The sequence below is a fragment of the Pelodiscus sinensis genome, chromosome 8 (genome assembly GCF_052426305.1).
Source record: "Pelodiscus sinensis isolate ZL-2025 chromosome 8, ASM5242630v1, whole genome shotgun sequence".
NCBI lineage: Eukaryota > Metazoa > Chordata > Testudines > Trionychidae > Pelodiscus > Pelodiscus sinensis.
Genome location: NC_143059.1, coordinates 52,915,229 through 52,943,193, shown reverse-complemented (window position 1 = coordinate 52,943,193; position 27,965 = coordinate 52,915,229). Strand labels below are relative to the sequence as shown.

At 42.5% G+C, this 27,965-nt stretch overlaps 1 protein-coding gene and 1 pseudogene across 5 annotated transcripts in view; one reads left to right on the top strand and one right to left on the bottom strand.

Moving 5' to 3' along the window:
* CTBP2 (C-terminal binding protein 2) overlaps positions 1-27,965 on the bottom strand; it is a 271,870-nt gene that overhangs the window by 55,854 nt on the left and 188,051 nt on the right. The window lies entirely within an intron of this gene.
* LOC149524011 (uncharacterized) lies at positions 1,505-27,965 on the top strand (annotated as a pseudogene).

Below are 27,965 nucleotides of genomic sequence, written 5' to 3'. Positions count from 1 at the left end.
ATGGAATAAAACAGCTCAGAAAAGTAACCTACGCTTGTCCTTGAGAAGTTTAATACCAAGTTACTCGACCTTTGGGTACGCACAAGCCATTCTGAAATTAGGATTGCCAGATGTTTTCAACAAAAATACTGGACACACTTGACATTACATCACAATCTACATTACATCCTATTTAGAAAATACCGAACATTTATATTTTCTCAATTTGTTTCCTGAACAGAAAGCTAAAATACTGGACTGTCCGATTCAAAACTGGACACCTGGTAATACTATCTGAAATTTGTGCAATTATAGTTGCATCCAGCTAGCAGGAAAAATGGATGGAGAAGTAAAAATCAGCTGGGGGAGTTTGGTAACTGGTTAGGTGATCTGAGATCCTTGAGGATCACCAGAGAAAACTGAAAGAAACTGCTGGTCAACATATTAAAAAGCAGAGGAAGAAAGACTGAAGGCCAATGGAACTTAATTATGTGTCCACAGGAAGCACTGGAAGCTGTCAGGGGATACAAGACAGATGCCCCAGCAGATGGGAGAGTCCATACGGGGAACTAACGGATGCTATCAGAAAAACTAAAACAGTGTTTGGAGGAGGAAAGGCTCAATCAGGAGTAAGACAGAGAGTTCAGGTAAATAAATAAATGAATAAAAATCAGGAAAACATATTGTTAAGGCTTTTTGTTATGTTGGTAAAGGTACTTCACTTTCCCATCACTTGTCGAGTTTAAGCTCTCTAACTACCATTAACAATAATGTGATGAAGGCAGTTAAAACCCCACACAACTGTCTGAAAATGTGCCCCACAGAGCCCAAGATATAAATATGGAATTTGTTCTTAGTGGGATGTGGATGACTTTCAAAATCTGTGTAAAAAAAGCTCTTCAAGACATATCATTCATGAGCCTGACAAAATAAATTCCTTATAGTGTTCCTAGTTGGCCTGTTGCATATTTTCTTTACCTGGTGTGTGTAGATATTTGTCTTTGTGACACAAATAACAACTATATGCTACTACAGAAGAGGTACAGCCACTTGTCCTTCATGTCTATCACATCTTTTCCTATTCTCTCCTATTTGCTCAGATTGATTAAAATGGAAAAAAATAGATAAAAACAAAAGACAAAAAGAGTCCAGGTAGGATGCAAAATCAAATGCACGCAACTAGAAAAAATGATAATATTGTGCAGTATGTTTATGTCCAAATGAAAAGTGGTGCCTGTAAAAATCTTTCCATTTGGCAAATGTGTTTTTTGATGAAAGGTGTTTAAGTCCTTCCACCTTCACGGACTGCACGTGACAATGTCTTGGTGCTGTCTCTGTGTTGGAAGATGCACAGAATGCTGACAGAACAGCACAAATCTGTCTGGCAAAGACAACAGGAAAGAGGTGCGCTGATATCAGCCATCTGGACACAAGGAGGCCTAACTTGAAATCACCTCAAGGGCTTCAAAGATATTTTGAATACTACGTGTATGAATGTAGACTAATGAACAGACTGCCAAGGGACATGGCAGAAGCCTCATCACGTAGGACAGCTAAAATGACACTGCATGAAAACATCAGAAAGCAAACTGAATGCGTTATTCTTGGTTATGGTGAATCTGGATCCAAAAGATCCAGCTGCTACAAAAACAGCACTCTTGCTGTGTACTTATATTCTGATCAGTAGAGTTTTAGCCCCTCCTTTCCTGTGCTGCGCAAGAAAGCTGCCCAGGGGTAGAGTTCCCTCTAAGCTGCGTGACAGCACAGCTTCACAGGCGATTAATCAGTTTCACCCAGTCAGTGAGCTCCCTGCATGGAGCCCTGAGCCTGACTGGGTGGGGCTGATTAATCGGCTGTGAAGATGTGCTGCCACACAGCTTGGAGAGAACTCTGCCCATGGGGCACCTAATTTTCATCACTAGGCCACAGAATGGAAGCAGCATATTTGTGAAACAGCCCTTCCAGGACTCTTGCTGTGGCAGTTTTGTGGACTGGCAGGGGCTTTATTGTATGCTGCTGGGGAGCTAGAACTAGAGTAACAATAACAGACTTCTAACCTTCATCCTCTTCCGCTTGCAGATTTTCTATTAAGCACATAGGAACAAAAGCCAGCAAGAATTTGACCTTTCTCTGTTCCCATATGCATGTTGAAACAGGAGAGCTCAGGTAAACACAGACTTCTCAAGTCTAGCAACACCCCTGGTCCAGCATCATCAGGATGACCCAGGCAGGCCAAGAGCATTGCCAGTCTAGGGGGTCAAGAGAGTGGAGCCCTGGGTGACAGCAGAGCTATTGGAAGGAGTGAGGAGCCCCAGGTGACAGCAAGAGCAGATAGGGGAGCGCAGAGCCCCCCTCCAACACTGGTGGCATCAGAGCCACTGGGCAAAAGCGGACCCCCAGGTGGCAACAAGGCAGCGGGGGCGGGGAGGAAGCAGACCCTCCCTTCTTCCCCAGATGGAGAGAGCAGAGCCTGGGGTGGCCAAGAAGGAAAAGTAGAGCCCCTGGCGCATTGACCTCCCCAGTCCAGCAAATTCCCTGGTCCGGGACCAGTCAGGTCCCGAGGGTGCTGGACCAGGGAGATTGAACCTATATTGCGTCTACAGTCCACAGTAGATAAACAGATCTGTAAAAAACATACATTATAGTTTTCTGAGTGAATTATATAGAAATCTTGTTTGTGTAGCATCACTGATGCCTTGCAGAAGAGAAAGGAGGAAAGAAATAGGATTGGAATAAGACTCCACAACTGAACACATCCAGTCTTTGGGAAAGTCCTTGTATCTGACTTCTTCAGCAAAAGCATCTATCTTAGGGTACGTCTAGATTACATGCCTCTGCCGACAGAGGCATGTAAAATAGGCTACCCGACATAGTCAATGAAGCAGGGATTTAAATATCCCCGGCTTCATTAAAATAAAAATGGCCGCCACACTGTGCCGGCTCAGTTGATCGTCGGCACAGTGCGCGAGTCAAGACGTGGATCAGTCAACAGGGAATGCCTTTGTCGACTGCTCCCTTATGCCTCATGAAATACACTTAGGGTAATCTAGATGTACCCTAAGTGTATAAGTAATGCTTATTTTTAATTTAAATATATATAGGAAATGTTACCCACTCAATATACGGTGCCCATTTTGGAAAAAGGGAGTCGTTATTTAAATCAATGCATCGATATGTTTTCCTCTATACTTCCAATAGTATTTTTTCAATTTCCCAACATATTGATTTTCCAGACTACAAAGCATACCTTATCTTGCATTCAGTAAAATGACAGCTGGACAGTTTTAAGGATGCAAGTTCCTCAAAAATCAAAAGAAAAAAAACTATACCAATCGGCAAAACATAAGGGTTCAGCTTTTGGAAAATGAAAGAGGTTTAACCTGATTCATTATTCCTCTGCCATATGAATGTTTCAAAGTTGTATTTGCACACCAGTAACAGTGAAATAACAGATACTTAGTAGTGGAAAACAACAGACTTTAAAGTACTTGTGGGAGTTAAATTATGGCAGCATTAATCATTTAGGGTTAGACCTTCTGATTATGCCAAACAGAAAATACTGTAAATATTTCCAAGTACTGTAAAATGTACAGAAGTTTTTCTATGCAGTATTTTCTATTTTTTTGCTTCTATTACTAAGAGGATGCCTGAGATCTTACATCAGCTAGAAAACAGGACAACAGGGATTACATTTAGGAAAGTTTCCACACTGGGCATATACAAAAGCAGCAGAGGATGCTGGTTGCCATTTCGTATTGATGTATTATTTTCATAACTAATTTGATGTTGCCCCAGCTTCACAAATGGGATTCATATCCCTGCTAAGATTGTGAAAAAAATCAGTTCTGATTTGCAGTGGTGGATCTTTTAAGTAATTCCTGTTCTCCACTTCTACTTGTTCTTCTCTGTCACTGAAAGCACCCAGTGTATAGATTCAAATGGAGTGATTACAGCTTCTCAACAGTCAATAGTATTCTAAGTAAGCAAGATGATACCTACTTTCCTTAAGGGGGCTATGATATTTAGTGGGGATCCAATTATGTATATTCCCCTCCCCAACTCATTTAATTGCTGTTCAAGAGTAAGGAGTCTGTGCAGGTGGGTCCCAGATGTGGGGCCTCGGAGGGTGGAGAACTGTTGCTGGAAATGACATTAGCCATCTGGTCTAGCTGCAGATATTGGAGCAGTAGCTAATAATGTTCACAAAGAAGTGAAGTCTGGTTTTTTTTTGTTTTGTTTTAAATACGGTTGATTATTATGTTCAATTCCAGATTGTGGGACAAAATAAAGAGTTTTATATGCTGTGAATACTCAGCTCTCAGAGAAGCAAGTCAGGTCATTCATATATATCAAAAGGGAAAATTATAAGAACCTTATTTAGAGCTTTCTTGAAATAATTTCCAGGTCTCTCAACCACTCTTGAATATTTTCTGATTCCCTGATAAACTGACCATTACTCATGACCAAACACTCCTATTAGAGAAGCAGGAAAGATAGTACAGTGCATGCCTCTTATTCCATCTTCCCTATAGTGGAAACATGTCAGGGTCAAGCTTTCAGTACCACGCTTTCAATTTAAACTTAAAACAAAATTATTCAAATGGTCCTCAAAAAAGATCCTGTACATATGAAACAAATGGAATTTCAAAATGGTCATCTATCTGCATAGACAATCAAGTAATCATGCAAAAGTTGTAACTAAAACTGCTAGAATGTAAAATATTCTCAACTTAATGTGTGAGGCCTTGACGATGGAACTCCCATTTAGTGCTAATGAAAGTCCCTATTATTAAACTGAGATTCCATCCATAGGGAGTCTCCTCTTCTTTCCTTTAGAAAAGCCGATAAGTAATGGAGTGGTGAAGCAGTGGCAGTGACAGGAAGTGGTAGAGCTTACCTCAGTCTACAGAGATACATCAGTCCAGTAGCTTCCAAAAGCGCTCTCTTTTGATATTTTTCTTTTACAGGAACACCTTTTAGGTGTTACAATTTTATAAACCACCCTATTGCTCTCAGGAATCCAGCCCAGTCTTTTATTATTAATTATTATTATTATTATTAAAGGCAACAGGAAGCTTGTGGCAAAAGACAGTTGTACATGAAGAATCACCCACATCAAAAGCATCTCGGACAAGGACACCGAGTGTGAAATGGAGGCAAGCCACAGCCCCCGGTTCTTTATGTAAATGGCACAGATGGAGTTGTGGTCACTAGGGGAATGCATTGTAGCTCTTGCCATGGGTAAGTGGCTGGATCTGAGCTTCCCAGTTCATCTAACTTCTCCTGCAGTTTCATCCTAAGTGATACATTTCAGTACAATGCCCACAAAACTCTTCAACAGCCTACGGCCAGGGGAACAGACAGTCTCCACAGGCCCCTGGGAAAGGTGTGCTCCTGGAAGGGGAGGGGCCTAAGAGGCAGGAGGGGCAGGGTAGCCAGTCCTCAGTGCCACCTGGAACAAGGGAGTGCCCCATCCCAGCTCTTAGCGCTACCCAGAGCATGCAGTGCAGTGCTCCAGTGGTGATTTAAACGGTCCGGGGGACAAGTGTTCCCTTTGCCCTGCTTTCCCCCATCCCAGTGGGTCTGCCTGTGGCCTAGACTTCATGAGTTATGTGAAGAATTGTCCTAAGCATCCTCAACTCCCACTGAAGTGAACGAGAGATGAAGATGCTCAATACCTTGCACAATAATATTCCACAAGGGTTTACTCAAGGCCTATTGAAGTCCATGCAGTCTTTCCAGTGGGCATTGAATCTGAACTTCAATTTCTAGTTCATCTCTTCTTTGGTACTCTTCTTCGTACCACTATTCAGCGCTTCTTTCTCCTGTTTTCTACCTTATTTTCTCACTTTTGCTTTTATTCACTTTCCCATTTCTCTCTGAAACCTGCATTTAGACACCGGGAGGAAAGGTGGTAATTCAGTTTAAAAAGGAGAAAGGCAGTCTGATGCCAACAGATTTCTCAGATACTGATTCGGCAAAATGCTGAACACCCTCTATTCATGATTTCCCTGGAGTAAACTTACTCACTTTCTCACAGGACTGGACATGAGTGAATGAGACAGGCAGTAATACCAGTAGGCTGCTACTGAAGCTGAAAGTTGATTTACTTGCACAACTAATGTTTTATCAGTCATCTATAGGGATGGCTGCAGTTGTGTTAAAAACAACTTTGGCATAGGGTCAAGTTCTTGTTGACATTTCATATACTTGTGTCCTCTATAAATAAATCAAACAAAACTTTTAATGAAATAGCTATTGCTGAAACTTCTGTGTTTATAAAGCAGAGATGGCAACAGGATTCTGAGCTAAATTGTATTCCTCAGCATGGAAATGGGCATGTTTTAAATGCACAAAACATATTTTATTAATTTTGTTCAGTGCTACAACAGCATAATTCCTAAGATTTATCATCGTCTTAGGGAATACACCTCTTCCTCTCAAGAACTTTCTGCTCATCCAGCAGTCCCCAGGCCTGACTCCTCTGTGTTGCTGACTGCTTCTACCAGTGACATTGGTATGAGTCCATCATCTTAGGATCCCCTTCTCTGAACTATTCCAGCTTTAATCTTTTCAGCTTATTCAGAAAGCCATTTAGCAAATGCTTAAATTCATCCTTATTGTGGAAAAACTAAAAAAACAACAAATAGACTAGTAGCACCTTAAAGACTAACAAAACATGTAGATGGTACTTTTGTGGGAACAACCCACTTCTTCAGATGACAGGAGTAGTAGAAGTCGAGATTCAAGAATAAATAAGGGGCGGGGGGAGGGAGCAGGGAGAGGGAGAGAAAAAAAAAATAAATGAATAAAAATAAATAATCCATATTTTGGGTAGCACAGAAACACATTGTTATGGTTAAGAATATGCTTGCCCTGCTGAATTGGGATGTATTCCTTGAAACTGGCCTTTACTGGGCTGATGTCACCTTGAGCTCATTGCCAGGTTAGATGGCAAAACAACACATGAAACTACTACTCCACATACAGCGTGAGAGAAATGGACATCTGAATTGGTGTAATGCTTTGAGAGACAGTTTACTTGGTGAGACTTCTCATTTCTACCTTTTCCGATGGGATGGTGAACCTCAGTGAACAGTGAAGTGAAGAAGTGGCCCAACTGAGAATTAGCATGCAGCCTCCTGGAGTCCTAACATGCTGGTTCCTTTTGCGGCTGTATCAACTTGTCCTCAAGGATAATATCAGGGCTGTGAGGGAAGATGGATTTAATCCTCTCTCCTTTTTTGAAACCATATTTCCAGACTCTAAAATATTCTCTCCAGTCCCTGTCAGCAATGACTGGTTCTACTTCAGGCAGCAGCTATATGATTATTAGTGTATAAAAATGAAGATATATAACATTCTTTATGTCTGTGTGCTACAAGGAAACTAATTTCAATGCTGCAGTTTGTGAATACAATAAATAAATAATAATAGTAATAATATTCTCAAGATACATCAATAGATTGCAGCATATGGGGAGATGTGTTTGTGTATAAAGCTAGTTTCCCAAAAGCCATGTACCATTTCAAATGTCATAAAGAAGGATGTTACAAGGGACCTGACCTGTTGCTCCAGTCTGTCCTTACCCTCCTCAAACCTACTAGGCTGTGTCCAGACTCCATGCCTCCGTCGACGGAGGCATGTAGATTAGCCAGATCGGAAGAGGGAAATGAAGCCGCGATTAAAATAATCGCGCTTCATTTAAATTTAAATAGCTGCCCCGATCTGCCGATCAGCTGTTTGTCGGCAGATCGGGAGAGTCTGGACGCGATGCCCCGACAAAGAAGCCTTTCTTCATCGACACAGGTAAACCTGGTTTCACGAGGCTTACCTGTGTCGATGAAGAAAGGCTTCTTTGTCGGGGCATCGCGTCCAGACTCTCCCGATCTGCCGACAAACAGCTGATCGGCAGATCGGGGCAGCCATTTAAATTTAAATGAAGCCGCGATTATTTTAATCGCGGCTTCATTTCCCTCTTCCGATCTGGCTAATCTACATGCCTCCGTCGACGGAGGCATGGAGTCTGGACACAGCCCTAGTTATAATAGTCTGCACTGCTGATCATTCAGCAGAAGAAAACAATGGCCTGACCTGTTTTCTCTGAAAATATTTTAGACATCCCACATGATGCAGTCCTTCTTAGCAACATGTGCTCCCAAGTCAAACTCCGATTTATCCGAGTTTAAACCAAACTGAACGGATCATAAAACTGGAGTACTGGACAATGTAGAAAAGAGACTAAAACAAAAAACCTGTCTGGTAAAAGGTTTTGTAAGATCAGGGGAAAGTATAAAACCCTCTTTCTGGAGGTCTTTATTAAAAATAACTTCCTCAACTCATTACAACAGAGAAACAACAATAATATTAAATCCTGAAATTTAGATTCATATTAAGGAGCTCACTCATTTAATCAATTCTTTTTGTCTTAGAAATGAAATGTGGTCAGGAAATTGAAATGCCTTCTAACATTCTCAAATTTTTCATGATTCCATTCTGTATCTTTAGACTGCAACTTTCTAGAATCTGATTGTTTACTGACTGATAATGATAGGATGATGAGAGTATCCTGAAGTTGCAAAGACCATCTCAAATACTGTAATTTTTTTAAAGCATGGCTTTCCTGTTTTTCAAAGTCTACTCAGACACATAAAAGAACACTTGATTTGCAATCAGAATTTTAGTTTTTGGGCATGAGGGTTTCAGGTTTTTTCCTGGCTAAGCTTTCTGTGACTGTAGCCCAGATTTTTTTTAAATCTTTTGTGATTTCAAGGATGCTAGATCTTCTTTAAATAATTGCAAAAAAACAAAGATGCAACATTTCTTGTGATTTCCTTTCAAATTCTATTTTCTGAATTTCATAAAGCTTTTGGGACATTCACTGTTGCTGTTCTTATTGTATGTGAAGTTATGTTTTTCAAACTGAATAAAGATAGCTCATATTTTTTTGAGATTCACTTTCAAATTCTCCCTCCCTCATCCTCCAATCAAGCTTTTCTGGCTTTTAACTAGATAATTACCTTTATTGTAAATCACAACTCTAATAAGTCCTCTAATAAGACAGTACCAACTTCATTTGTTATTATCATATTCCAAAACTGAATCCTGGCTTAGATGATCTGTGAATTTACTATTTATATCAATAAGGTTTTTATATAAACACTAAAAATATAAGAAGGGGGGAAGTCTGGATTGAATCTATACAATCCCTTCTCCAAGCCCTGACACTTCCTGGAAAACTTTGACAAAACATCCTATTCAGAGAAATTTTTTTCTTTCTGTATCATTTCCCATGGTAAAACACTATTCACGTGTTAAAAAAAGCCACGAATATAGAAAAGACAGAAGAACAGTTTAACTTATAAAAATGAGAGAGCCAGATTAGAAATAAGAGAACCTGTACATTAGTAAACACAAAACCTAAGAACTGGTCTTTTAATATAATATAATTAAAGAATTAGTGCATCTAAAAAAGGAAAACAACATCTAAGTGCTAGTATTCATTGGGATAAATATATTTAAAAAATAGGCCAACACATTTTTTATACTAGTGTTTTTACATGTTTGAACTTTATAAGTATACATAGTTGTGGTGTATGTGTACATATGTGCCTAATTCTCCTCTCACAGTAGAGCAACAGTGGTTTTGGTTCACTGACTTAAGTGGAGCTAATTCTAAATCAGGCCCTTAATGCATATACATACACACACCTCCCCCTACAAACTTCATAGGAGTAAACCATTAACTTTTTAAGGTCCCATAATCTGGCTTGTCTGAATAACACCAAACTTTCCCAAAAGTGCTCCACTGGCATAAATAAGCAAAATTTCAGACAGAAATGAACTATTTGGCAAAAATAAGAGGTGGTTCACAGTAAGGCCTAGAATGGGAACTGTTTACAAGCTTAACATTGGCATTGTTACCATGGCTCCAAAGAGTAACTCACAAACCTTTTAAAAAAAAGGAACTGGACTGTCAATGTGTCTACACAGCAACCTGAACTCAAAATAAGATACGCAATTGCGCTATTCAAATTGTGTATCTTATTTTGATTCTATTTTGAAATAGCTTACAGGCAGTCCCCGAGTTACGTGGATCCAACTTATGTCGGATCCGCACTTACGAATGGGGCTTTCTCGCCCCGGAGCTCGCAGGCAGCGGGACCGCCCAGAGCGCAGCGGTCCCACCACCTCGACCTCCGGGGCGAGAAAAGATGCTCCGGGTGCCCCTGGTCTGCTGGAGAGGGTCCCCAGCAGACCAGGGCACCAGGAGCAAAGCCGCAGCGGCTGCCGCTTTGCTCCTGGTGCCTCTGGTCTGCTGGGGACCGTCTCCAGCAGACCAGGGACACCTGGAGCAAAGCCGGGAGGCGGAGGGGTCCCGCGCCTCTGAGGCTTTGCCAAAGCAAAGCCTCAGAGGCGCGGCACCCTGCCGCCGTTGCGGCTTTGCTCCCCGTGTCCCTGGTCTACTGGGGGGGGGGGGCGCAGCTAGTGGCCTGTGGTAGAGCAGGTGGGGCGCTGCCGGTTGGTCCCGCAGCACCGCTCCTTGGCGCTACTGGACCAACCCGGCAGCACCCCAGCTGCTCTGCCCCAGGAGTCCTGATTCAGCCCGCTGATCAGTTTCAGCAGCAGCTGACTTGGGGATGCCTGGGGTTCTTAAGTTGAATCTGTATGTAAGTCAGAACTGGCGTCCAGATTCAGCCGCTGTTGAAACTGATCAGTTTCAGCAGCGGCTGAATCTGGACGCCAGTTCCGACTTACATACAGATTCAACTTAAGAACGAACCTACAGTCCCTATCTTGTACGTAACCCGGGGACTGCCTGTACTTTGAAATTTGGTGCATCTACACAGCACCAAATTTTGAAATAACATGCTATTTCAAGACATCCCTTAACCTTCGTGGAACGAGGGTTACAGGGATGCTGAAATAGTGCTCCTGTTATTTAAAAAATCTTTCAAAATAACAGGCAGCTTGTTAAGATGCCGGATAGCTATTTCGGGATACTGAAGGTATCCCGAAATAGCTACGCAGTGTAGACATACCCTGAATGAGTACGATATACATAGGCCTTCAGATCTCTTGCATGCCTATGGCCTGTTGGCTAGTTCATGAGGTCAATGGCTACTGAGTGCAGCTGGAAATTTATAGAACTCCACTGCAGTGTAAAAGGGCTCTGCTGTAGCCAATGGGACAAAAGGGGCAGGAAAGAGGTTGAGGGATTACAGTATAGGGTTTATGGAGTCTTCAGTATCCATAATGTTCTTAAAAAAATCAGTGTTGCCAAATTACATACTTAAAAATCTCAAAATCAACCCATGAAATTTCTCTCACACTGGTTAACAATTCCGCAGTCTTTCAGCCAAGTGATTTTAGAGTTATGGGGAGGCAAAAACAATTGTCAAAAAATGTAACCCACAATTTTTCTGACCCAAAACTAAAATGTTTTGTATCAGGAATCTCAAATTATTTCATGAAACATTTAAGCTTTCAGGCTAGAAGTTAAAGCAAGATGCAAGATCAAAAATGCCCCTTAAATTATGGAGCTACTAAGTTTGGTTCCATAATATATTGCTTCATAGCTGAATAAAATGAATATTGAAAAATGTCTCATTTATCTTGGCTTCAGCAGAAATTAAGACAGGTGCTATAGCATCCTCAAGATGAAATTTTCTAATGTGCTTGGCACTTCCCCATTGATGTTAGTGGTAAAACTCCCTTTAACGTCAATGATAAGTCCGTTCAAAAATCCCTTTCTCTTGCCGGGGTGTCGCCTTAAATCTGTGCTTACAATAATACTGCAAAATCAAACTGAAGCTTATCTTTACACAGTGATCTATTTAAATCAACAATATGTGAGGAGGGTATCTATCATTTCACTATACTTTTGAGCTAAGCAAATATATACTTTGTAATGGCTTAAAAATATAAAAGGACATTAATACAGCAAGTAAAAGCCCCTACCCAATACTAGTGACTTTCTACTCAGCATGAGCCAGTGACACCCCAGGGATAATAACCATGATCATGCTGCTGATGCATTTATATAGCACTTTTCATCTTTATTAATCCATACTAAACACCAGCAGATTTTTAATTTTCAATAACAAGAGCTATTAGCTATTTTGTGCTATTGCTATTTAATAAAAGGACTCTCCTGATGATCAATAAGGCTGAGCAGGGAGCTATGGGAGGGCACAGTCCTGCCCCACACAGTTCAATATGCACGTACCATCCTGTAAGTGGTGCTGCCTGCCCGCCAGCATGGATGGTTTATTTCATGGGGGAAGAGGGTGGAGGGGAAGAGAGATAGAAAATGTATTTCAGAGCATTGACCAACGGCTCTTCCCTCATCGTCACAGGCTAATAGAAGGAGCAGCCCCTGTGATCCCCTGAGAAAAAAAAACTAATTGTGACAGACCACAGCACACCCTGCACTTGTGTCTGCCTCCCTCTCTCATTTAAAAATAGGCCTGAAAATGTTATCTTAATGTGCCATCTCACAAAGAAATTAGGCTGTGGTTTTAAATAGAACTGTATCACCACACTGCCCAGGATTAACTCATTGAAGTGCGGAGGGAACACTGATGTGCACGCGGATAACACAGTCGTTAATATTTGGGTATCTCCCAAGCAGAGACTATTCTGATTGCAATGTTTGTGAACTCTGAAAGTATTGTAATAGATATGGAGAAACAGACATTTTGAGAATAGAGCCGCTGATCCTGGAATGAGATCCACGTGGGAAGAAAATCATGTGCTGAACCATACAGGCCTCAATCCCATAATGCAATCCATGTAGGCAAATTCTTGTGTCTACATGGGGTCACCATCTGACTGAAGTCAACATGCAGACATAAGGGTCCATCCCTGCAGACATGCCTGAAGCATAAGTGCTACAGGTTATAACCAGAATATGGACATTATTACCATTACATTAACAACAACAGTAGTAGTTCTATAACATAAGGAAACAGTCCCTTATTATTTACAGAATTCTTTTCACCTGGAAGGACATGATTTAGTTGCCACCTGCCTCAAAATGAGCGAAAGAAATCTGACATTCTCTGGGCTGTTTTGTAGTCTGCCAGCCTAAATTACAGGATACTTTACCCAAGATTTACAAAGAGGCACAAGAGATTCAGGTGCTCACCTTCCACCAAGAGGCTCTCAAGTACATTTCCTATGCCTTATTATCATGACACAGCAGCACTGTGATGGAATCACCATCCCACTGTGGCATTTTACAAATACGAGTTTAGATGGAGTAGCACAGGGTACTCCATGATTTGAGGAAATAACAAAGCTGAAGTGGAAACTCTATTGCTTTCAGCCATGTCAGGGTGACATTTATCAGATCTTTACTCTAATATATTGCTCTCCTTAGATATAGGGAACTATTAGCAATTTAATAGGGGAATTTTGTTGAGAGAACAAAATATCAAGACTATGCACCAACGTGTGGATCTCTGCTTGTCCCCTATTTACCACACATGCAGCACAAAGTTTATCCCATAAACTTCACATTTAAGGAATCCTGTATTGGCTATTTACATATGCAACTTCCATGACAGTTAACAGGCCTCATCTGTGAAAGTTCCTGTGCACTATGTGAAGAGTAAACCCTTAAAGCTGGCTATTCTTGAAATGAAGTTAAAATATTAGGAGCAGAAAATATCTTTATTTGTACATCACTGCTGTAGTTCACAATCACTGCAAAGAAAGTCAATTCTGCTGTAGGTACAAGCCAACTATAGATTTATCTAACAACATATACTGAAGCTGGTGAAAATATTTTAAATCTGCCTGAAGTTATAAAACGATAAATCACACTGAGCTACATGGCTGTAGTAAGCGGTTTTCCCTTAATGGTTTTCTATATTTTATTGCTTCAATAAAATCCATCACCTATCAACCTAACAACTCTAGTCATATACCCTACGGTTATTCTCAATTAACACATAAACCCCCCAAGCTTCCAGTAATGTTCAGTTTGTGCCACAAACCCAACTAGAGCAACAGAAGATGAGAATGATGGGCTATCTAGCCTTAATTTTGAAAAGAAAAAAATCAGCATCCACTGAAGTTTATGAAAGTTGAATTAAACTGTAATTTCTCCACCGCCTTATACTAACCATTGATAAAGATGGACTCTGATGAATGGCATAGTTATATCCATAACTATGAATTTATATATCTATCTCTAAATTTGCAGATTATTAAATATAAATGCTGGGTCTAGTCAAACAAATTTAATGAACTGAGAAAGGCTCATATAATAATGAGATGGGATGATAATGTAATCTTTTATATTTATAGTGTTTTAGTTCCAAAGAATCCCAAAGTGCTTTGTCAACCAACAGCATTGCTGAAGCAAATATAACTCTGAGGTAACTACAGATAATCCACAAGCACACATTACTCTGCAAAAGAAGACCAGGAAGAGAACATTGTGGTGGAAGGAATCCTGAGAAAACACTTACACTTAGGCAAAGTGCACTGGGATCTTCCATCTCCACACACATACCACCTCTGTATTTTTCAGGTTTCATCCAAAAGACACCCCCTACACACAGTACAGGCAGTCCCCGACTTACGCGGAGCCGACTTATGTCGGATCCGCACTTACGAACGGGGCTTTTCTCGCCCCGGAGCTCGCGGGTGGCGGGACCGCCCAGAGCGCAGCGATCCCGCCACCACATCCTCCGGGGACTCCCCCAGCACAGCAGGGAGACAGGAGCAAAGCCGCAGAGGCGGCGGGACCTCTGCGCCTCCGCAGCTTTGCTCGGGTCTCCCTGGTCTGCTGGGGAGGAGGGGGCGCAGCTAGTGCGCCCCCCCCTCCCAGCAGACCAGGCTTTTGTTGCGGGACGCCTGGGGTAGAGCAGCTGGGGTGCTGCTGGGTTGGTCCTGTGGGGACCTACCCGGCAGTGCCCCAGCTGTTCTGTCCCAGGAGTCCAGATTCAGCCGCTGTTGAAACCGATCAGCGGCTGATTCCAGGAAGCCGGGGGCAGAGCAACTCTGCCTAGGGCTTCCTGTAGTCAGCTGCTGATCAGTTTCAGCAGCGGCTGAATCTGGAGCCAGTTCCGACTTACATACAAATTCAACTGAAGAACAAACCTATAGTCCCTATCTTGTACGTAACCCGGGGACTGCCTGTATATTGTAGAGCAGTGTTTCTCAACCAGTGATATGAGTACCGTTAGGGGTACTCGAGAGAAGTCTAGGGGGTACATGAACACAACTGGAAGTTGGAGAAAACTAAATTTTTGTTTTAAGTTTCATTATTTTTGTACTTTTTACACCCAAAAATTTCATTGCCCACCTGGCTACCATAAAGTTGTTTAAACAAATGTGTGGCAATGGTAGAAAATAAATGTGTGTGTCTTAAATCTGCAGGTGCTGAGGGTGCTTATAATTTTTTTTAAAAGGGTACTTTATAAAAAAAGGTTGAGAAACATTGTTGTAGAGAATTCAATTTATTAATCCATATTTAATTTACACTCCTGCCATTCCAGCAAGTAAATATATTTTGGAACAAAAAGAAACCAGTATAATTACCAATATCAAGAACACAGAGGCTGCCATCCTATAATAGCATTCTGGTTGCTCCTATAATAGCATTCTGGTTGCTTCTAACACTACTTAGGGCTCTCTCCTTCAGCAACATCACTTTCACTAAGAGCTTTCCTGAACCTCTCTCTATGTATTATCTCCACAAATAGAACACAATCATCAACAACCTGCAAGTAGCATAGCTGTATCATCTTTGAAAAATTCTGACACAGTTTGTTTCACTGACAGCAATCTCTTTGTTCACAAGAAAAAGGCAAGGCTTGCTCCTGTGTAGAAACTTGGCAGAAGTTGTAGGGACTGGAAAGATTGCCTGAAGAACAGCGGATGGATGTTATCAGAGTTTGGGAGGATTTCCTGAGGCATTTGAAACAATCTTGTTATCACAAAGGAAGGAGACCTTGAAAGGGGAGCCCTCTTAATAACTTGTTCTGTTTAGCCAGCTAGCACTGATGTGCTTCTAGATCTATTTATTTATGTTGCATTATGAATCACAGAAGATGCATAATTACTGAAGTATTCCATTCCCGTGAGCTCTAGTTGAACCAGGTGCACAGGTCTATAGCACAGTCTTCCATATCAAATGCAGTTCTACTATTGTATTCTCTGGTAAACTTGGAATTGTTGTGGCGTACATGAGATGGCCATCCAATCCAACAAAGAAGCATGCTTCATGCCAACATTATACACAGCACACTCAACAGTATTCTTTCCTGATATATGATTAGACTCAAGCATTTTGCCAGCGGTAGCCAGTCCCAGTATTTTATGCCCTTTAGGCACACGAACAAAAATTCAGGTGCTCCTCTCTTGTGAGTCACATTAAAAATCAATTTAATTTTTGGCTACTGAAGAGGACTGATTCTTCATTCCTGAGATAAGTCTTCTTAGAAAGTAAGGTGCAAACATTCCACACAAAATAGTTTTGGTCTGAGGACAAGCACAGTCAGTGACAACATCATTGCTGCAGAAAGAATTTTCTTAGCACTCACTCAGAGGCTCAACTAACATTCTGTATGGCCGTGTTTCTCAAACTGTGGGTCCCGGGGGGTCCCGAGCAACTTAGAGGGGGGTCCTGGTATCACAAAGTTTGAGAACCCCTGCTCTATGGTATACCTCGAACTATTAATTTTCTTTATATGTATGATGGGTCAAATTCTCGAGCCTGCTATAGTCACATAGTACTGCTCATGTGATGTAAAGTGGCTTGTTCTTTAGTAGTGGGGGCAAAAGATCTATCTGGCTTCAAGATTAAACTAGATGGGTTTATGAAGGGGATGGTTTGATGAGATAACATAATCTTGGTAACTAATTGACCATTCATTATCAGTGGTAAATAGGTCAACGGAGGGATGATAGGAGTTACTATAGAGAACTTTCTGGGTGTCTGAGTCTTGCCCACATGCTCAGGGTTTAGCTGATCGCCATTTTTGGGGTCGGGAAGGAATTTTCCTCCAGGGTAGATTAGCAGAGTCCCTGGAGATTTTTCGCCTTCCTCTGTAGCATGGGGTACAGATCACAGCTGGAGGATTCTCTGCATCTTGGGGTCTTCAAACTATTCGAAGGCTTCAATATCTGAGATATAGGTGAGAGGATTATTCTAGGAGGGGGGTAGGTGAGATTCTGTGGCCTGCACTGTGCAGGGGGTCAGACTAAATGATCATAATGGTCCCTTCTGACCTTAAAGTCTATGAGTCTATGTTCTGGAGCTCCTTGACTGGCAAATTATGCAGGGGCACGTCAGGGGACTTGTGGCATGTGATGGGGCAGCCAGAGCACATGACTGTGCAGAGCATCACCACATCTCTCCTCCATTGATAAAAAAATTTCTTTAAGACCTTATGCAACTAGTGTTAATTAGAGCAGCTGAGGTGTTGCTCTAACTCACATGGAGGCCAGACAGCCCAGAACTGGGGAGTAGCAAATAGGCTGTGGAACTTAATTGCACTCTGGTACCCAATACACAAGAAGTGTGTTTCTTCTCCGATGAGCGATTTTCTGTACAGTCTCTGTTTTGCACAGTGTTGCTAGAATTTTACTCTGAACTTTTCCTTTCACTGGCTCTTTGAAGCTTCTTGTGTATCTGGTATAAAGAATATGGTTGTGGGTTATCTGCTCATTCACTTTCTTCCTCTGAATCTACTAGCAGCATCAACCACAGAACTAACACAACAAGTCAACCCACATGTTTAGCGCTCAGCCAGTACACAAGATGTGAAATGACTATAGCCAGATTCCAAAGTAATCACTGCCTGAATCCCTACCAAGGTTGGTGAATGAGCAGCCTCGAAGAAGAGGAATCATGGAAGTGGGGTCATAGGACTTTCAGAGTTATAGTGAAACTGGAGTACTACTAAGCTCCTCATTCCAGAGTCTGCTCAACTCCCCAGTCGTTTTCTGGACCCAGCTAAGTAGCTGGAATGTGGGCTGTCTAGCTTAGTGCTCAGAGTAAGCATCAAGCCTACCAGATGGTGCACATGCCAGAAACTAAGGGCTGGGGTCAGAGTTGGAATCAGCTGCCAGAAGCCAAGAGTCAAGCTGGAAATCAGGAGCTAGATACCAGAGCTGAGAGTCAAGGTGGATTTAGTAACCAGCACAAGCAGAGTGGCAGGCAAAGGGGATTCAAGGCAGGGGAAGGACAGAGGCAAGGCTGGCACAATGTAGGAACAGCCGAAAAAAAGGTAACACAGAAGAAGTCACATGAGCCTTGACCAGTCAGCAAGCCACTGGCTAATCAGACAGCCTCCTGGAAGCCAGCTGTACTGATGAGGTTTCCTGGAAACTACCTCTTTAACAGCCCCTCTCCTACTAGCTCTCCTGACAACCCTTTCTCCACCCAGGAGAAAAAAGTACCCCCGAAAAACATGGTCATCCAGTGGAAAGATCAATGCCTCTCACAGAGATGGCTGACTTAAAGAATCACCATCAGAAGTAGTCAAATGCTTGAGAGTCAATGCTTCCTGCTGAAGAGCTAGAAATAAATGTCAAAATATTATTATTACTGTTACTTATTTGTATTGCTGTACCACCCTAGTCATGGATAAGATCCCATTGCACTTGGTGCCGTACAGTGAACAAAAGGACTGTCACTGCCCCAAACAGCTTACATCATAAGTAATCGCCTGAGTTTCCAGCGAAATTCTGGAGTCTTCTTAGGTCTGTGATAGAGCCTTGTGGGTCTATTATGTAACCCAGTTTTATAAAGAGGACCTATGATAATATTGGTGCAGTATGCTTCTGTCATCCTGCACTTATAAACTGCTGATGCCACAAAGTTCTGTATATTTACATATCGTCTTTTAGCTTTTACTTTAAAAGCAGAAAGTAGTGAAATTAACTGAAATATAAATGCTGATCTGCAGGCATACAAAGATAATATCTGGTGAGCAAGCAATTTTGATTAGCATGTGCTTCCCATAATGACTGGCAATAGCAATTATTCCTGATATGATGCATATGTAATGGCTGAAACAAGAGAGGAAAGTGTGTTACTATAAAATGCCCCAAAGCATTCAACTGTGATGAATTAGCCATGGCATTGTCTTTGGGATCTTGGTACAGTAAACTTCCGATAATCTGGCACCTTTAGGACCCAGGGGGTGCCGGATTATCAGATATGCCGGACTATCAGAAGGGGGGGCTATGAGGGGTCTGGAGTGGGGTGGGAGGAGATGCCACCCCAGGCCCCTCATAGCCCCCCCTTACGATAGTCCGGCTCTGCCCCAGGCGTCCCTGATTCAGCCGCTGCTGGTCAGTTTCAGCAGCAGCTGAATCGGGGATGCCTGCAATAGAGCAGCTGCGGTGCTGCCGGGTTGGTCCCGCAGCGCTGAGGGGCGGCGCTACAGCACCAACCCAGCAGCACTCCAGCTGCTCTTGGGGACGCCTGGGACAGAGCAGCTGGGGTACTGCCCGGTTGGTCCTGTAGCGCTGCCCCGGGGCTTCCTGGAATCAGCCGCTGATCTGTTTCAGCAGTGGCTGAATCGGGGACCCCTGGGGCAGAGCAGCTGGGGTCCTGCCAGGTTGGTCCTGCAGCGCCATCCTTTGGCGCTGCGGGACCAACCCGGCAGCACTCCAGCTGCTCTGCCCCAGGTGTCAGGATTCAGCCTGCTGGTGAAACTGACGCTGCTGGTCAGTTTCAGCAGCGGCTGAATCCCGACGCCTGGGGCAAAGCAGCTGGGATGCTGCTGGGTTGGTCCTGTAGCGCCGCCCCTCGGCGCTGCGGGACCAACCCGGCAGCACCCCAGCAGCTCTGCCCCAGGGGTCCCCAAGAGCGCCGTCCTTTGGCTCTGCGGGACTAACCTGGCAGCACTCCAGCTGCTCTGCCCCAGGCATTCCCAAGAGCTACTGGGGTGCTTCCGGGTTGGTCCCGCAGCCCCAAGGGGCAGCGCTAAGAGACCAACCTGGCAGCACCCCAGCTGCTCTGCTCCCGGCTTCCCCGATTCAGCTGCTGGTCGGTTTCAGCAGCAGCTGAATGGGGGAAACCTGTCCGGCTGCCCCAGCACTTCCGGGTTCCTGATGGTGCCGGACCATCAGGAGTCCCGGAGCATTGGATGCCGGACTCATGGAGTTTTACTGTATCATATTGAAGGGTGACAAGCAAAGTTTGGAAACCAATACCACAAAGTGCATGAATTCTTTTCCTGCAAATCCAGTCACTTTGAGACTTCAGCAACTGCATGGGAACATATCATATAACCTATTTATGTATTAAGGAAATCAGTCTAAACTAATGAACAATGCCTGTTAACGAAAGACAGAAGAGGATAGCAACAACAAAGATCAAGCTATTTGTATTTATTTATGTTGTAATATAAAGGAAATAATAAACCCCTTGAAACTGAGCTTCTAATTTGTTCTAATCCCATGGGCATAGCCAGATCAGTGCTGGCTACCTCTCTGTCTCAGTCTTTTTTGATTGGTCCAGGTAAGCTTTTGCCCAAATCACAACAGCTGGCTGGAACAGCCCGTCCCCTCCTGTTTTTTCCTTGCAACTTTCCCTTAAAGCACAATGACTTTTAAATCCTTCCAGGCTCAAAGCCCAGTAAGCAGTAAAGCACTAAAGCCCAGCACAAAGTAATATTTATTTCTGCAAGCTATTATTTTTTCATATAAAAATCCAATGGAAAAATAACCCCAATAACATTGTTATAGCAACGGGCAGACGTGAAGCACTTATGAAGGGTGAATGTGTTGTACTTGTGCCCTGGGATTGGCATAGTTGCGCCTGCTTCTTTACACAGGCCCCACTGAGCAAAAAATAAAAAGCTGCACCTCATATTGGTTCAGACCTTTTCCTTGATTGCTGGAAGAAGTTATTTACAGGAAAGCTCTTGGGGAACTGTAAGTTCTATAGTTCCAGCGGGGGAATGAATAAAGAACTAAAATCAACAGTCACAATGGCTGCATAGTGGTTTACTTAATTATGGAGTTGGCAGCATTTGCCAGAAAGACAGACAACAGTATCACACATAGTTAAAGCATAGCACAAGTAAAAACTGGCGCACACAGCCACACGGTAACAGAAAAATGATCAAAACAGAAGACTTGTCTGACAACACCAAACCAGTACCACTCTCCACTTCATAGATCTTTACAAATCACCTCTATAATAAATTATTAGACAGTAAAAACTCGTGTGTGGTCCAGTAGCTACAGAAAGAGATAGCAAATTTATATTTCTGGCTCTGCCAATGAGATGTGTCAGACCTACCATACTGACACAACTGTGCTGCTAAGCTTAATTAACCAAGGGTATGTCTACACTTGCACCCTCTTTTGAGAGAGGGATGCAAATGAAGACATTCGAAATTGCAAATGAAGCTGGTATTTAAATATCCCGCACTTCATTTGCATATTCATGTTATTGCACTATTTCGAAATAACAGACGCTGTTAAGATATGGTTATTTTGAGAGAAAACCCTTCTCTCAAAATAACTGGTAAACCTCATTGTATGAGGAATAAAGGTTATTTCGAGAGAAGGGTTTTCTCTCGAAATAACTGTGTCTGAACAGCGTCTGTTATTTCAAAATAGCGCTATTTCGAAATAGTGCCATAATGTGAATATGCAAATGAAGTACGGGATATTTAAATCCCGGCTTCATTTGCAGTTTCGAATGTCTTCATTTGCATCCCTCTCTCAAAAGAGGGTGCAAGTGTAGACATATCCTCATTTTGGTAAAGTGCTTAGAGACCTTTGGATAGAAGATATCATGAAATATAAAAACCATTATTTAATTACCTTACTTATCTTAGCAAACAATAAAAGATAAAGTTTGTTTTCCTGGCTCTAGTTCAGGGGTGGGCAAAAGGGCCTCCACGGGCCGCATTCGGCTCGCCAAGCGGGTGGATCCGGCCCGCAGAGGCCCTGCTGCTCCCCCACCCCCAAGCAAATTAGGGCCTGGGGGCAGGGGAGCACGCAAAGCTTTCTCTACTCTTCCTCTGTCTTGCGAGCAGTGGAGGGGCTCAGCAGAGAAGGCTTTGGGCACTCCCCCACCCCTGGGCCTTATAATTGGCTGGGGGGAGGGAGTGTTTCGACTAATTTGCCTGGTACTGAAGTTAGACTTACCGGTCTGTAATTGCCAGGATCGCCTCTAGAGCCTTTTTTAAATATTGGTGTCACGTTGGCTACCTTCCAGTCATTAGGTATGGAAGCCGATTTAAAGGGTAGGTTACAAACCACAGATAATAGCTCAGCAATTTCCCATTTAAGTTCTTTTAGAACCCTTGGGTGACTGCCATCCGGTCCCGGAGATTTGTTAATATTAAGTATTTCTATTTGTTCCAAAACCTCCTCTAATGACACTTCAATCCGGGACAGTTCCTCAGATTCATCACCCACAAAGGACAGTGCAGATTCAGGAATCTCCCCAACGTCCTCAGCCGTGAAGACTGAAGCAAAGAAATCATTTAGTTTCTCCGCAATGGCTTTATCGTCCTTGATTGCTCCTTTTATAGCTCGATCATCTAGGGGACCCACAGGCTTTTTAGCAGGCTTCCTGCGTCTAATGTACTTAAAAAACATTTTTTTATTTCTTTTTGAGTTTTTGGCTAGCTGTTCCTCAAAATCTTTTTTTGCTTTTCTTATTACATGTTTACACTTGATTTGACAGTGTTTATGTTCCTTTCTATTTATCTCACTAGGATTGGACTTCCACTTCTTAAAAGATACCTTTTTGTCCCTCACTGCTTCTTTTACATGGTAGTTAAGCCACGATGACTCTTTTTTAGGTCTCTTGCTATGTTTTTTAATTTGGGGTATACATTTAATTTGGGCCTCTATTATGGTGTCTTTAAAAAGTTTCCATGCAGCTTTCAGGGATTTGGCTCTAGTCACTGTGCCTTTTAATTTCTGTTTAACTAACCTCCTCATTTTTGCGTAATTCCCCTTTTTGAAATTAAATGCCTGGGTGCTGGACTGCTGAGGTGTTCTTCCCACCACAGGAATGTTGAATGTTATTAAATTATGGTCACTATTCCCAAGCGGTCCTGTAACGGTTATATCCTGGACCTGATCCTGCACTCCACTCAGGACTAAATCGAGAATTGCCTCTCCCCTTGTGGGTTCCTGCACTAGCTGCTCCAAGAAGCAGTCATTTAAGCCATTGAGAAATTTTATCTCCGCTTCTCTTCCTGAGGTGACACGTATCCAGTCAATATGGGGGTAATTAAAATCTCCCATTATTATAGAGTTCTTTATTTTGGTAGCCTCTCTAATCTCCCTCAGCATTTCTATGTCAGTATCGCTGTCCTGGTCAGGTGGTCGGTAATATATGCCTACTGCTAATTTCTTATTATTGGAGCATGAAATTTCTATCCATAGCGATTCTATGGAACATGTTGATTCACTTAATATTTTTATTTCATTTGATTCTACATTATCTTTCACATGCAGTGCTACTCCGCCACCCACCCGGCCTGCTCTATCCTTTCTATATATTTTATATCCCGGTATGATTGTGTCCCACAGATTTTCCTCATTTCACCAGGTTTCAGTGATGCCTATTATGTCTATCTCCTCATTTAATACGAGGTACTCTAGTTCACCCATCTTATTAGTCAGACTCCTAGCATTTGTGTACAAGCACTTTAAAAATTTGCCACTGGTTATTTGTCTGCCTTTCCCTGATGCATTGGATTCCTTTGTGTGCGGTTGTTTGTCAGCTCTGGCCCATGGTTTGCCCTCTCCCCTCCTCTCTTTCCGACTACAGCTTAGAGAATCTCTATCTTTTCTTTTCCAAACTAAACAAGGCCCATTCCTTCAGCCTTACCTTATAGCTCGTGTTTTCTAGACCTTTAATAGTTTTTCTTGCTCTTCTCTGGATCTTCTCCAAATTCTTCACATCTTTCTTGAAATGTGGTGCCCACAACTGGACACAATACTCCAACTGAGGCCTAATCAGTGCAGAGTAGAGCAGAATAATAACTTTATGTGTCTTGTTCACCCTACTCCTGTTAATGCATCCAGGGCTTTGGAGCAGAGCGCAGAGCCGGAGAGCAGAGCAGTGGAGCTGTAGGTTTTTACCTGGAGCAGAGCCGGAGCACAGAAAATCTTGACTGCTCCAGGGGTTTTTTTTCAGTTTCAATCCAAAATGAATGATATTTTAGCAAGAAAGTCCTAAAGGTGCCAAAAAGTTTCAGATTGTCCAACAGAAATTGGCCGAAATTAAGATTTAATGTACAGATACAAAATTACAAAGTTTTTTGGAGATATGTTTTATTAAAGAATCAGATAATTATCAGACATCTGGCAATGCTGCAGACTGCTCCCACCCTTGTGCCAAGGTTAGGCGAGTATGTACTCGTGTAGATTAGTTAGATAGTTAGATTAGTATGTGTTTATTTTCAACCTTGTAATATATAGCCTCATTACTTCCCAACAATTAATGTTGTAGCACAGTGATAGCACATACTAACGCTACAGCACATACCAAATTTCATTGATATATCTATATTAAGTATTTTTGAGATATTAAACACTTGGAAAATATTTCGAATATTTTTACTGCAAAATTTCATAAGAAAAACTAACTTGCAATTTATAAATACAAATTCATATTAATTATGTATATTAAAAATACTTCTTACTTCATTAAAACTGCAAGAAACATGTTAAAATAGTAAAATATACTTTAATAATAATTTTGTGTAAAAAGAAAATGCGATCATTTTTGTCCAGAAAATCCAAAATAAATTCCAAGTACCTTAAGTGGTTAAGATATCACAAGCAAGTACATTACAAAAAATGTAATGCTTTTGTTCATTGCTTTTCAAAGATTACTGTATAACAAGAAACATTTGGATGCGGTAGCAGCACAAGAAGATTTGGCCGTGGCTTCAACAAAAAAATCAAATCTGCCCCCCATGATTGATAGCCAATTTACGGAAAAGGATCTCAATGACGTCTTTACTTTTGAATTTGAAAAGCCCAAATTTGGGCTTTCGGGAAAAGCAAAGAAGAAATTGGCAACGTGCAAGGTGGAAAAGGAAGTGAATGGCGAGCTCAAACCATGTAGCTTCAAGACAAGTGAAATAAGTGCCATGAAAAGTTTCAACCTTTGGCGGCATGTAAAACGTAACCATCCTGAAAACTATGTGGCTCTGGTTACAAAAAAGGACCAGGAAGATGAGGCAAAACAGAAAGCTGACGTGGCTAAACGACATTCATCTGGCTCTTTGAAAACTCCTGGGCTGTGTCTACACTGGCATCCCTTCCGGAAAAGGGATGCTAATGTAGCACATCGGAATAGCAAAATCCGCAGGGCATTTAAATATCCCCCGCGGGATTTGCATTTACATGGCTGCCGCTTTTTTCCGGCTTGGGGAAAAGCTCCAGTCTAGACGTGATTCTCCGGAAAATAAAGCCTTTTCCGGAGGATTTCTTATTCCTACTTTCAAGTAGGAATAAGAGATCCTCCGGAAAAGGGTTTATTTTCCGGAGAAACACGTCTAGACCAGTGCTTTTCTCCGGCTTATCCCGAAGCCGGAAAAAAGCGGCAGCCATGTAAATGCAAATGCCGCAGGGGATATTTAAATCCCCCGCGGATTTTGCTATTCCAATGTGTCTAATCTGCATCCCTGTTCCGGAAAAGGGGTGCAGTGTAGACACAGCCCTGGAGAAAAGATTTTTTGCGGCGCTGCATCTAAAAAGAAACCCAAAATTGAGCAAACAAAATTTGACTCATATTTGAAGTCCTCAAAGGTTACCATGGATGTCAATACTTTCCGTGAAGGGCTGATGGAAATGGTGTGCTTGAGTTCAACACCGCTCACTACCTCCAGGCTAAAGAACAAAGGATTCCAAAAAATTGCAGGTGAAATGGGTCAGCAGCTTGGCGTTTCGACAGGGCATGATGCGGTTTGTCATTTAGTTGTCAGCACAGCTGAGTGTGGTCGCGAAAGCTTTGGAGCAAAAATTGTGCTACCTGAAAATGGATGCGGCAACCCATGGAAATAGAAATTTCCTTGCAATCAATGCTCAGTACTACGAAGAAGGAAAAGATAAAGCTGTGGTAAAAGCCTTGGACATAATCGACACCGAAAGGCGTCACAATTCTTCCTACATGAAAAGTCAAGTAAAAGCTATTTTAGAAAAATTTGGGATCAGTGAAATGCAAGTGCTGAGCATCTGCATTGACAGCAAACATGATGTGTGCCATCAAAAATTTCAACTAAGACAATGAAACCATTTCTACCTCTGAGAACAAGGATGTGGACAGAACTGAAACTATTTTGCCTGACGAAGGAACTAAAGGAATGGATGAAATCGAACTCAATATGGATGCTGCTGTGCAATGGGTTAATGACCCTAGCCTCATACTGCAGGCATGTCCAAAGTCCGGCCCGCGGGCCAATTGCGGCCCGTGTTCCGGTTTAATACGGCCCCCGCTTCCTCCCCCTCTCCTGGCTCCCCGGCGCTCTTTTGAACTGGCGCGCCCAGCGTGCCGCTTCCGGCCACGCCGCCACCGCCCATGGCCTCCGCGGTCCTAAAGCCTGCCCTGTAGGGCACGTCCGCAGCCCCACTCCCCCGCTCGGCTGCGGGTTCGCCCTGCCCCCAGGCCGCCGTGAGACCAGCGTGCCCTGCGCTCTCCGCCCGCCTCCGACCCCGCAGGCCCTCCACCTTGGGCTGAGAGTGCGGGGACGGCCCTCATGCATGTTCACTTCTTCAAATCTGGCCCTCTTTGAAAAAAGTTTGGACACCCCTGTCATACTGCCTCTACATGGCTTCATGAGGATGACTCAAAAGTCCAACTGATGAGGTGTGGTATTCACACTCTTCAGTTGGCAATCTGGGGTGGACAGAACAAAGAACATGCAAAGAAATTACTGGCAAAAATTAGACAAGTCGTTGTCGAACTACGAACCCCAAGTATTTGAAGTGTTCTGCTTGATCCACATGGGGTAACTCAATCATTGGATGCTGTGACTCGCTGGGGTTAAACATTTGCAATAATTGATCAGCTTCTCGTTTTTCAATCTTACTGTGAAAAAGTGGCTGCTTCTGGAACAAGAGAACTCAAGTTAAAAAAAGCTGAATGGGACGAAGTGAAGAACCTGCGAGACCTCTTGGCAAAGCCAAACCAAACAACCGTGAATCTTCAAGCTGTCGATGTAACCCCGGGAGTTTTAATGAAGGAATAGTGAAAACTGTCAAAATTCTTGCAAGAAAATGGTGGACAAATTGCAGAAGGAATTCTAACCTCCATGCAGAAACACGAAGAGAAGCTTTTTGACAATATTCATTTCCTTGTTGGCGTTTAATGTTGACCCACGGTATTGGATTCTTCTTACCTCAAAGGAAATACCAAAGGCAAAGGAAGGGCTCCTTGATATTGCGCGACGACTTGAAAAATAAAATCTATTGCTACATTTGAACTTGGCAAAAGAGGTTGAAGAAGATGAAACACAACAAAAGGAATCATCAACAATCGAATTTGCAGTTTCGGAAAGTTCACATCCTTCAGAAATAGCAGGCTGTTCTCAAATTTCTCTCTCCGCTCTGAATTTGTTCAAGCGTCCATCCCTGAGACGTCTTCAACCATCAAAGGGAAATGGAGATCATTCAAGCACCAATTCTTCAGAAGATAACAACTTTGAAAAGGAATTGGATTAACAAGAAAGACGCCGGTGAGTTTATGCGATTCATAATTGTAATGAATCGAGAGAAACTTTCGGGAAGATTGTGAAGCGATGGAGTCTATTGGTAGGCTAAAAGTTGAGTCTGTGTTTGAGTCTATTCACAGCTACCCACACCACTTTCAGGCTGCCTGTAGAATTGCTTTGAGTATGCCAACAACTCAAGTTAGTGTAGAGCAACTGTTTTCGACTTTAAAGTGAATTTTAAATGATCTGCAGCCGGCTATGAAAGATGACTTGATTGCTGCGATAATTTTTTACAGATTGAATTATGAATTATTCTAG